This window comes from Marmota marmota, unplaced genomic scaffold, assembly GCF_001458135.2.
Source record: "Marmota marmota marmota unplaced genomic scaffold, marMar, whole genome shotgun sequence".
In the NCBI taxonomy this organism is placed as follows: Eukaryota; Metazoa; Chordata; class Mammalia; order Rodentia; family Sciuridae; genus Marmota; species Marmota marmota.
The window spans coordinates 865,151-878,534 of NW_025999928.1; the positions used below are offsets into that span (position 1 = coordinate 865,151).

The window sequence follows — 13,384 nt, forward strand, 5'->3', positions numbered from 1 at the left end:
TCAAAAAAGTTGGCAGGAGCCAGGTGTGGTGGCTAATCCCAGTAACTCAGGAGGCTGAGGTAGGAGGATCACAAATTTGGGGCAACCATCAGCAAGACAACTTAGTGAAACTATCAAAATAAAAAGTACTGGGGGTTGGGTTGTAGCTCAGTGGTTGAGTGCTTACCTTGCATGTGTGAGGCACTGGGTTTGATCCTCAGCACCACATAAAAAAAAATAAAGATATTGTGTCCATCTACAATTTAAAAAATACTTAAAAAATAAAGAGTACTAGGGATGTAGAGTGTTCCTGAGTTAAATAACCAGTACCACCACCACCAAAAAAAAAAAAAAAAAAAAAAAAAAAAAAGTTTGTGGGGATATAGAAAATAAAGCTAAATTTGAACTAAATACATATAGACTTAAATGCTCAAAGAATGGATAGCATTTTTTTTTCATGTACTTATGGAACATTACAGTAATTGGCAATAATGCTGTGCCATAAAGCAAATCTAAACGAGATTCAGAGGATTATAAACATATAAAACATATTCTCTGACCATAATTAATCCATTTTGTTCCATCATCCCAGATGTGGAACACCTATAAAAACTTTATAATATATACTTGTAATATAGTAAATACACATATACAATAGATTATGATTTCTAACCTATTATTATGCACTTGTGTCCATTTTGTTGAAATATTTGCAGAATTGGAAGTTTGGGACTAAATGGGTTAAGTTGGGGGGAAATTGTTAGAAAATCCTATGAATTTAGATCTAAATTTATCTTGGGTTAAGGAAGAAATAACAATGAAAACCAGGAAATATTTTAATTATAAAAGTAAGACATCAAGATCTATGGAATGTAACTAAAACTGTTTTTAGAGAGAACTTTATCAGAAAAGAATAAATGCTAGTCAAGATGAGCATTTATCCCAGTAAGTTATAAAAACTTCAAATTAAAAGGAGGAAAGAAAAAGTGAATATCTAAATTTAGTAGAATATAAAGTGAGCGTAAAGGGATTAACGCACTAGCAAATGTAAAGGAACAAATAAAAATCAGAATGAAAAGGGAGACATCAGCCACTGTTTCACATAAGAGAACATTGTGTCTCTCTCCCTCACCTGGTCTCCCTCTTCTTTCCTACGCATATGGGATTGAACCCCTAGGGGTACTCTACCACTGAGCTACTCCCTAGCCATTTTTCTTTTATTTTGTGAAGGTCTCATCTAAGTTGTCCAGGTTGACCTTGAATTTGCAATCCTCTTGTCTCAGCTTCCTGAATAGCTGGAATTATAGGCTTGCACCACCATTCCCAGCTAGTCAATAACTTCATGCTGATATATTAAAAAATTTAGATGAAATGGTCAAATACCTGCAAAACTACACATAAGGAAGGAAAATCTGAATAGTTCTATATTGGGAATAATTTTAACAAGGTGTAAGGATGATAAATGGGGAGACAATCTTTCTAAAAAACAGTGCTGGGACAACTGGGTAATTACAGACAAAAGAATGAAGTTGAACTCACACTTGACACTGTATATAAAAATTAACAAAATGGATTAAATAAGAATTACATGTAAGCTATAACAATAAAACTTTTTAGAATACATGTAAGTCTTTGTGACCCTGGATGAGGCAACAGTTTCTTAGGATGTACCCATGCAAAAAATAACCAAAGAAAAAATACATAGATTTCATCAAAGTTTTAAAAATTTGTCCTTCAAATATCACTCTCAAGATAGTGAAAGTTGGAGGTATATCTCAGTGATAAAGAACTTGCCTAGCTTGCTTGATGACCCTGGCTGGGTTTGGTCCCCCAGAACCACAAACAACAACTAAACATTAAAAGAAAAAGAAAAGAAAAAACAAAAGATAATCCTGAGAGTGGAGGAATATATTTGCAAATCATATCTGGTATACTATATATAATATATAAAGAATTCCAAAGCAATAATAAAAAGATAAACAGTTAAAAAATGGGCAAGATATTTGAATAATTATTTCTCGAAAAGTGGACAATAAATATTAATAATATCATAAGTTAATAGGGAGATGCAAATGAAAACCACATTAAGTTACTATTTCATAATCATGAGAATGGCTATAATTGAAATTATGAGGATGTAGGAAAATCGAAACCCTCATACATGTAAAATGGTGCAGCCACTCTGGAAAAAACACTGACAGTTCCTCAAAAAGTTATACAGTTACCATATGGTGTAGTTTCTTAGTCTGTTTTCTGTTTCTATGATAAAATGGTTGAAGCTAGATACTTTATTTTTTTAATTGGTTCTTTTAAAATATACATGACAGTAGAATATATTTTGACATATTTTATATACATGGAGTATAACTTATTCTAACTAGGATCCTGTTCTTGTGATTGTACGTGATGTGGAGTTATACTGGTCATGTATTCATATATAAACATAGGAAAGTTATGTCTGATTCATTCTACTATCTTTCCTATTCCCAATCCCCTTTCTTTCCCTTCATTCTCCTTTGTTTAATCCAATGAATTTCTATTCTTCCCCGCCTCACTCTCCCTTGTTGTGGGTTAGCATACACATATCAGAGAGAAAACTGGGCCTTTGTTTTTGGGGGACTGGCTTATTTTGCTTAGCTTGATAGTCTCCAGCTCCATCTATTTATTGGAAAATGCTATAATTCATTCTTTATGGCTGAGTAATATTCCATTGCATGTATATACCACATTTTTATCCATTCATCTACAGAAGGGCACCTAGGTTGGTTCCATAGCTTGACTGTGTGAATTGAGCTGCTCTAAACATTGATGTGGCTGTGTCACTGTAGTGTGCAAATTTTAAGTCCTTTGGGTATAAACCAAGGAGTGGGATAACTGGGTCAAATGATGTTTCCATTCCAAGTTTTCTAAGGAATCTCCATACTGCTTTCCATAATAGTTGCACCAATTTGCAGTCCCACCACCATTTTTATAAGTGAAACTTTCCCCCCACATACTTGCCAACATTTATTGTTGCTTGTATTCTTGATAATTGCCATTCTGACTGGAATGACATAGAATCTCTGTGTAGTTTTAATTTACATTCCTCTAATTGCTAGCAATGTTGAACATTTTTTTGTATATTTTTTGACCATTCGTACTTCTTCTGTGAAGTGCCTTTTCAGTTCCTTTGCTCATTTATTGATTGGGTTATTTATTTATTTTTTTTGGTGTTAACTTTTTTTAAGTTCTTTATAAATCCTGGAGATTAATGATCTGAGGTTGCAGGTGGTCAAGATTTCCTTTCATTCTGTAGCCTCTCTGTTCATGTTCTTGTTTCCTTTGACGTAAAAAGCTTTTTAGTTTGATATAATCCATTTATTCATCTTTTTAAAAAATGTTTTAGTTATAGATGGACGTAATACTTTTATTTATTTGTTTTTATGTGATGCTGAGGATCGGACCCAATGCCTCACACACACTAGACAATGATCTACTGCTGAGCCACAACCCCAGCCCACATTTATTGATTTTTGATTTTACTTGTTGTGCTGTAGGAGCCTTGTTCAGAAATTCAGTTCCTAAGCTGACATGATGGAGAGTTGGGCCTACTTTTTCTTCTAGTAGGCACAGTCTCTGGTCTAATGCCTAGGTTCTTGATCCACTTTGAGTTGAGTTTTGTGCAGGGTGAGAGGGGTCTAATTTCATTTTGTTAACATATGGGTTTCCAGTTTTCCCAGCACCATTTGTTGGAGAGGCTATCTTTTCTCTAATGTATGTTCTCTAATGTATGTTTTCTCTGATGTATGTATTTTTTCTGTAACATATGCACCTTTGTCTGATATGAGATAACTGTATTTACGTGGGTATGTGTCTGTTTTCTATTCTGTTTTATTGGTCTTCATGTCTGTTTTTGTGCCAGTACCATGCTGTTTTGTTACTTTAGCTCTGTAGTATAAGGCCTGATATTGTGATGCCTCCTGAAGCTGGGTACTTTGAAAAAGAGGTTTATTTAGTACATAGTTTTGGGGGCTGAAAGTTCAAGATTAGTTGGTCCCATCTCTTTGGCATCTAGTGAGGGCTTCATGGCAGATGACATCACAAAGAGTGGTAGTACATGAAGAAGAGTTCACATGATAAAACAGGAAGCTAGAGATATTCAGGTCAGGCTTACTCTTTTAGAACAACTTGCCCTTGTGGAAACTAACCATCACCCCATAAAAGTATATTAATCTCTTTCAAGGGCAGTACTCCTAATGACCCAATTACCCTCCACTAGTCCTTACCTCTTAAAGGTCCCACCACTCTCCACACTGCCACATTGGGGACCAAGATTTCAGCATGTGAACCTTTGTGTGTGTTGGAGGGGGGTGGAATATATTTCTCAAACCATAGCACCCAGCGATTACATTCTTACCCAAGAGAAGTGGAAGCCTATACTCAAAACTCTTCTACGTGAATATTCATCAAAGCATTATTCATAGTAGCCCCAAACCAAACAACCTAAATACTCACCAACTGATATGGATAAATAAAATGTAGAGAATACAAAAAAAATGGAATAATATTTTGCAATCAAAAGAAATATTGTCACATACTACATGAATCAATCTTCAAAACATTCCAATTGAAAGAAGCAACACAAAAAGACATTGCATTATTAAATTTACATAAAGTATCCATAATTAGTTAAATCTGTAAGACCAAAAGATGGTGGCTGGCAGGGACTAAGGAACAGGTGGGGAGAAAGTGAATAGTGAATGACTATTGCATTTGGATATGGAGTTCTTTTGGGAGGATGACTTAAATGTTTTCCCACATACACCCAGCTGCATTGAACCTATGGGTGCTCTACCACTGAGCCATACATCCATATCCATTTTTAATTTTCAAACAGAGTGTCACTATGTTGCCCAGACTGGGCTTGAACTCCTGCCTCAACTCCTGAGTAGCTGGGATTACAGGCATGTGCTACCACATACAACCAATTTAAATGTTTTCAAATTAGATAGTGGTGATGATTGTAGAACATCTTAATATACTAAAGCTACCAAATTGAATACTTTAGTAAGGTATTTTTATGGTATATTAAGCATATTTAAATTTTAGAATGTTATCACATCTAGTCAGGCACGGTTGTACATGCTTGTAATCCCAGCAACTAGGGAGGGTGAGGCAGGAGTATGACAAGTTTGAGGCAAGCCTTGACAACTTATCAAGATCCTGCCTCAAAACTAAAAAGGGTTGGGGATGTAACTCAGTATGATAAAGCATCTCCTGGGCTAAATTCAGGCTACTACAAACAAACCAACAAAATCTTTTTATTTAAAAGTTGGCCCCAAATTCCAGGCATCAATGACATCCTCACTGAATTTTCCAAAATATTAATAACACCACTTTACCTAAACTCTTCCAGAAACTAGACAAAGAGGAAACATCCCCCAACTTTTTTCACAAAGCTGTCAGCTTTGATACCAAAATATGCATTGGATATTTAAATTTTTTTTCCAGACCAATCCTCTTATGAATATAGATTCAAACATCATAAGTGTAATATTAGCAAATTAACATTAACATTTTGGGGGAGTACTGGGGATTGAACTCAGGGGCACTTGACCATTGAACCACATCCCCAGACCTGTTTTGTATTTTATTTAGAGACAGGGTCTCACTGAGTTGCTTAGCACCTTGATTTTTGCTGAGATTGGCTTTGAACTGTGATCCTCCTGCCTCAGCCTCCTGGACACTAGGATTACAAGTGTGCACCACCATGCCCGGCTGACATTAACATTTTTGTAGTGCCTCACATGTGTGAGGCACTGGGTTTGATTCTCAGCACCACATAAAAATAAATAAAGATATTGTGTCCAACTACAACTAAAAACATATTTAAAACAAAACAAAAAATAGAATATGAGGGCTGGGGTTGTAGCTCAGTGGTAGAATGGTTGGTTGCCTTGCATGCATAAGGCCCTGGGTTTCATCCTGAGCATCGCATATAAATAAATAAATAAATAATAAAGATATTGTGTACATCTACAACTAAAAAAAATTTAAAAAAAATAAAGAATATGACAAAGGGGTTTCAAAAATGCAAGGACAGTTTAACCAAGCAATGTAATTCACTATATTAAGAGATTTTTTAAAAAGCTCATTTCAATAAATGCAAAAATAGCATTTAATAAAATTTATCCATAATAAGCCAACAAACTGGTTATAAGAGGGGAATCTCTTTTAATAGAAATCTATAAAAAAAATTCTACAATAAACATACTGAGGACCAGGATGTTTACTGTTTTACAATAATTTATAGTCAACATTATTATGGAAGTCATAGCCAGAGTAGTGAGACAAGAAAAGACAGACTTAGTGTTAGAAAGGAAGAAATTAACCTCATTATTTGCTAAGGACAAGTTGCGTATATAGAAAATACAAAATCTATAAATTGTTAGAATTAGTAGGTGAATTCAGCAAGGTCACTATATCTAGGACAGATTATGGCAGACATGGCAGATTATATGTGCATTCCTATAATCCCAGCAGTTTGGGAGGCTAAGGCCGGAAGATCTTGAATTCAAAGCCAACCCCAGCAACCTAGTAAGTCCCTAAATAACTAAATAGAATTTTGCATTACTATCATCATACTCTCAGTCTTCATTTCAGTTTTGCCAAATGTCTCTCCTTGAAAAAGTAATATATGTGTATATGTGCATATACATATATGTATTTATGTGTGTGTGTATATATATATACACACACAGCTGTATATATATGTGTGTGTATATTTACACATTTTTTAAAAAAATATTTTTTTTAGTTACACATGGGCACAATATCTTTATTTTTTTTATTTATTTTTATGTGGTGCTGAGGATCGAACCCAGGGTCTCACATGTGAGAGGCAAGTGCTCTACTGCTGAGCCACAACCACAGCCCCACACATTTTTTTTTTTAAATTTTTTATTGTTGGTTGTTCACCCACACATTTTTTTAAAATAGCAAACAGATCCTTCCCTAGTCAAATCTCAGATGAGACAGAAGCCTTGGTCAAACACCTTGTCTGCAGTCTTATGACCCTAATCTGTACCCAATTTCTCATCCAAGGAATTATAAAATAATAAATATATTGTTTTAATTACTAAATATATGTAAATTTGTCACATATGCACATATGTAATATTACATTTCACATATTCTACTTCAGTTTCTTTTAACTGAAGTCGATCTTTTAAGTGAATTGGTATTATAGTTCATACTCATTTCACTAACAGATTTTGGTTTAGGTAGTTGCTTCCTGTTTTGATCCCACCTGTCCCAGAATGTTAGCAGCTTCCTGATGTTGCTCAATGGTTTCAACCATTTTTAACTACTTCTCCATATTACATTCCTTCTATTGAACTACCTGTCATAAGCCTTGATTTCTTGAGTATTAGGAAATCAACATGTTTTGACATATTAAGAATATCTATGTATCTGTGCTAGTGGTTTGATGATAGACAATGTTTTTTGTTGTTGTTTGTTTGTTTTAGAGAATTTTTTAATATTTATTTTTTAGTTTTCAGTGGACACAACATCTTGATTTTATTTTTATGTGGTGCTGAGGATCGAATCCAGCGCCCCACGCATGCCAGGCGAGCGTGTTACCGCTTGAGCCACATCTCCAGCCGAGACAATGTTCTTTCAGTATTACTTCTAGAACATATCCAATAAATTACTTCTTTCCATCAACACTGGAACTGTTCCAGCCCAAAGCCACCATTATCTCTTGATCAAGGATGTTAAGGTAAGTTTTAATGGGGATTTTACATTCTCCTTTTTACTTCTTTTTTTTAAAAAAAAATATGTTTTTTTAGTTAAAGGTGGACATAATAACCTTTATTTTGTTTTTATTTGGGCGTGCTAGGCGAGAGCTCTACCACTGAGTCACAATCCCAGCCCCTCCTTTTTACTTATTGCCAGTCTCTTCTTTATCAGTCAGCATGATGATATATAGGAGTATGAAAGTAATAGTAGGAGAAACAGACCTGGAATTTAAATGTTCTGTGATGGTATGCTTCTTTATTTAATACAGAGTTGTTGGTTAGACCTGTCTTGATATAATGAATTAAAATATCTTTTGATTGAGCATGGTGGTACATGCCTATAATCCCAGTGACTCAGGAGGCTGAACTAGTATTAAAAGTTTGAGGCCAGCTTTAGCAAAATGAGAACCTGTCTCAAAGGAAAAAAAAAGGGGGGGAGGCGGATGGGATGTGGGACAGAGGTATAGCTCAGTTGTAGAGTGCCCCTGAATTTAATCCCCAGTACAGCAAAAAGAAAAAAAAAAAAATCCTTGTCTTTGGTGCCTAGTAGTGCATTTCATTCACCTAGTGAGTATGAACTATAATACCAATTCATTTAAAAGATTGACTTTAATTAAGAAAGAAACTGATATGGGGTAAAAATGGGAGCTCATAACCCACTTGAATCAAAGTGTGAAATATGATATATCAAGAACTATGTAATGTTTTGAACAGCCAACAATAAAAAATTAAAAAAAAAAAAAAAAAGAAAGAAAGAAACTGAAGTAGAATATAGATTGAACTGTATCCAAAAGAAATAAAAGTGGTAGTCAGACCAACTTGTGATTCTATTCCCCAGTGTTTCTTACCTTATTTTCTTTTTAAAAATATATTTTTAGTTGTAGATGAGCACAATACCTTTATTTTATTTATTTATTTTTATGTGGTGCTGAGGATCAAACCCAGTGCTTCACACTGAGCTAGAACCGCAGCCCCATATCTTGTTATTTTCAGTTTGCTCTTTCTAGAGCTTATTTTGTTACATATTTATTGTAGATATGAATCTTACTTTATGAATAGGTACAAGAATGTAATATTACATTTCACATATTCTACTTCACCATCTATTTATCTATTTATAATATCTCAACAAAGTAGTTCATCTATTTATAATAATATCTCAATAAACTAGTTACAAGGGGAAAGTTTCTTTTTCTTTCTTTTTTTTTTTTTGTTTGTTTTTTGATGGTACTGGGGATTTAAACCCAGGGGCACTTTATCACTAAGCTATATCCCCAGACTCCTTTTGATTTTATTTTCATAGAGCATCTCACTAAGTTGCTGAGGCTGGCCTTGAACTTGTGATCCTCTTGCTTTAGTCTCTGGTGTTCCTAAGATTAATAGACATGTATCACTGCATTTGGTGGAAAAAAATTTTTTTTTTCCTTAATGGAGATCTACAAAAAATTCTACAGTAACCATCATACTTAGGACCAGATGTCTGCTATTTTATAATTTTAAATAACTCACATAGTCTTTTTATTCATATTTTGCATTCAACCATTTATGTTAATAAGGTGACTTAGCATGGAATCCCAAGGTGGACTCAAGATGAGTCTGGACCAACGATTAGCTCCATCCACTGTTCTCCAGAAAGGGGAGGAAGACTGGAGATTAAACTATGAAAAAAATAAATAAAAACATGAACAATAAGATTTGATGAACTATAGTCAAACGTCATTTACATGTCTTTTATGTGTGTGTGTGTGGGGGGGTGGATGGGTAATGAACCCAGGACTCACCTTTGCCAGGCAAGTGCTATAATATGGAGACACACCCCCAGTCCTTATTTCTCTCTTTTTTTTTTTTCTGTTTGCTGTCTCTTGTTGAGCTGATATGTTTTCTTTGTTCAGTTGTTTGGTTGTTTTTTTTTTCTTTTAATGACTTGAAGGTTGAACATTCACTTGTATTCTTATATGGTTACTCTTAAAACTATAACATATATACCTTTTTAAAAAAAAATCCAGGGCTAATAATTATTTGTATTCACCCCTTACCAAGATAGTAGTGTAGGCAAGCTTTACCTCATGTTTCTCACTCTTCTAATCTAATACTGAATTCACCTGGGGATTTTTAGTTCTAAATTGTAATTGGAAAAAAAATAGTCTAAATCACCAATTTATGTTTGTTTTTTTTTCTTTTAAAAAATCTACGTGGTTTCTTGTTCACCATTGGTTTGTATATCTATGATATATATACATTGTATATATATGTATATCAATGTATATATACATTGGTTTGTATATCTATATTTTTATTTTTAGTTAAATCTCTTAAATTCATTCATTTTTTAAAAAAATATTTATTTTTTAGTTGTAATTGAACACAATATCTTCACTTTATTTATTTTTATGTGGTGCTGAGGATGGAACCCAGGGCTGCACACATGCAAGGCCAGCACTCTACTGCTGAGCCACAACCCCAGCCCCAAATTCATTAATTTAAAAAAAATTCATTCCTAAATAATCTTATGTTTTTAGCTTTCTCAATTTTTTTTAAGAGAGAGAGAATTTTATTATTTATTTTTTTGTTTTCGGCAGACAAACATCTTTGTTTGTATGTGTTGCCCAGGATCGAACCCGGGCCACACGCATGCCAGGCAAGCACGCTACCGCTTGAGCCACATCCCCAGCCCAGCTTTCTCAATTCTTGAACTTGTGAAAATAGTTCTCATTTTCCCTTATATGATTGAATGATACTTTTATTGTATATATAATTCTAGACTTTGAGTTTTCTCTGAGAATTCTACTGTCTTCAAACATCAAGATTGCTAATGAGAAGTTTGACTACAGTCTGATTCTTGCTCTTTTGTGGGCAAAATATTTTCCCTTTTCTCCTTTTTTCCTTGGTCTTATAATATTTCACTGTGATGAGTTTGTGTCTAGAAATCTAAAATAATCATCCTCTGGCATTTGGCAGTTTCAATTAGAAAGCTCATATATTGCCTCAGCTCTGGGAAAAATCAACTACTATGAATTTCCTCTTTTCTGGAATATCATACATAATAGTCTTCTAGCTAGTGTCTCTCTCTCTCTCTCTCTCTCTCTCTCTCTCACACACACACACACACACACACACACACAGTACTGGGGATTGAATCCAGAGCCTAGAGGAAATCTTTTTGTCCTTCTCAAATCCATTCTCCAGGAAAAAAGGCTAAAGGGCTTTTAAAAAACCTCTTCATTATGGAAATTTTAAAATACATATAAAAGCATGAGAAAACAGTATAATAAACCTCCATGAACCCATCATCTCAAAACTATTCTGATTTACTTTTACCTCCTCTCTTTACCCTTCATTTATTGTGAAGCAAGCCCCAGATATTATATAATTTCATCTGTAAATATTTTTCTGAAAGACATTTTAAAAATATGTAGCCAGCATGCCAATAATACACTTTAAAAATACATCATCAAATATCCAGCTAGTGGTTAAATATTCCTCGTGGTTCCATAACTTTTTTAAAAAAATAAATTCAGTTAGAATCTAAATAGGACCCATACATTACAAATGATTAACATGTCTCTTTTAATGTATAGGACCTGACCCCCTGCCTCCCTCACCACCTTTTCCTACAATTTATTTTTTGAAGAATGTAGATTATTTATCATGTAGAATGTCTCACAGACTAGATGTTGTGATTAATAGTAACTATCTAGATCCATTGATCCATTAGGGATTACAAATGATGATATTCCAATTCTGTAATTCCTCTTCATTTATTAGATACAAGAAATCTACAAGAAAAATTATTCATCTGGGCTGGGGTTGTGGCTCAGTGGTAAAGCACTTGCCTAGCATGTGTGAGGCACTGAGTTCAATTCTCAGCACCACATAAAAATAAATAAAATAAAAGCCCATTGACAACTAAGAATTTAAAATTTAAAAAAATTATTCATCAATCTCTTAGTCTCTCTTTCCAGTGCAGCCACTCTCCTCAGCCTTTACAGGATAATGGTGACAGCTGAGGTTAAAAAAAAAAAAAAGAAGAAGAAGAAGTTTATGGACTTGTTACATAGTCAAAGAGTCCAAGGACCAGATTACAGCAGGAAATAGCTAGAAAATCATCTGGAAGAAAAAGCTGCAATCTCCCATAAAATTGTCAGTTGTCATTTTTAAATTTTAGAGGAAGCAGTTATCAAAATTGCTTTCACCAAAAAATTCGGGGAGACAGCTTTCATTGTGCCCCAGGGTGAAATGATTCAAATTGAATGGATTTGCCCAATAGCAACTTGTTGTTTTTTCAAAAGAAATCCTGGCATCAACTTTTGCCCACCTAGAGTAGAGATGTTTTTCAAGGATGATGCCAAGAATGATTCACAGTGGTGTGAGGAATAGCTAATTGCTGCAAAATTTTGCTTTGTTGGATTTGTCCGCCAAATTGAAGTAGACATCATGAGTCGTGCTACACAGATATTTTTTAAATATTACAGAAATCCTGGTTGTCCCCAAACTGTAGGGTGTTGATATGAAGATTGTATTTGGTATTAATGTGAGAATCAAAGAAATTGTTCTTGCTGATGTTAATGATGATGATCCCTGGTGACTCTGGTCATCATAAATCAGCAGAAAGACAGTCTTATAGTGACTTCAAAGAAGTAACTCCTGAAGGGCTCCAGATGGTAATGAAAGACTTAGAATGGGTTGCAAAGAGAGTAGATTGCTTCTGAAATCGAAAGTCATACTGGGTTGTAATATTGATGGACTCAACCATTTTTAACTGTGAAAAGAAATCAACACTTGTGGAAATTTTGGAATTCCATGTGAACTTCTGATAACAATTGCCCATAAATGATAAGTTGGATTGAAGCATTAAAGCTGAATATCCTATTACATTGAGCATTAAAGCTGAATATCCTATTACATTGTGGCAGTGGACAGGAAGAAGCAGTGGTTTGAGACCAATGATGTTGGGTACCCCTGTGTCCCCAGTTACTGGCTGTCCTCCTGTCTCATCAAAATGGGAAGCTCAGGATGTATGGTTATCTCTTCAACTACCCAGTGAACTCAACAATTTGACCATACTTTCTTTAAAAAGATCAACTCAGGGGCTGGGGATGTGGCTCAAGCGGTAGCGCGCTCGTCTGGCATGCGTGCGGCCCAGGTTCGATCCTCAGCACCACATACCAACAAAGATGTTGTGTCTGCCGATAACTAAAAAAATAAATAAATATTAAAAAAAAAAAAAAAGATCAACTCAGTTTGCTCCTCAGATATTTGAACTAAATAGCCATTTTGTATGGGCCAAATTGTAAACAATCATATTGAACATGCAGATTTCCTTGAAACAAGTTAACAAGAAAATCAAAGAACATAATTTATCAGAAAGAATGTCAGTTCATTTTTTAGGGGAAAAATAGAAATTTTTAGCTTAGCTACAGGGAAAAAAAGTCAAGGGATGAAAAGATGATTTTAAATCAAAGAAAACAAAATTTATTAGTAAATAAAAAAAGAAAAATTACTCATTAACTATTTGATTACACTAAGAGGTTATACAGAAAATATAGTAAAAATGCTTGATTTAAAAAAATATTTTTATTAGTTGTTGATGGATCTTTATTTTATTTACTTATTTACATGTGGTG

General features: G+C 34.2%; 1 pseudogene; it reads left to right on the plus strand.

Moving 5' to 3' along the window:
• Positions 1-908: 908 nt before the first annotated feature.
• Positions 909-12,893, plus strand: LOC107159469 (annotated as a pseudogene).
• The last annotated feature ends 491 nt before the right edge of the window (positions 12,894-13,384 follow it).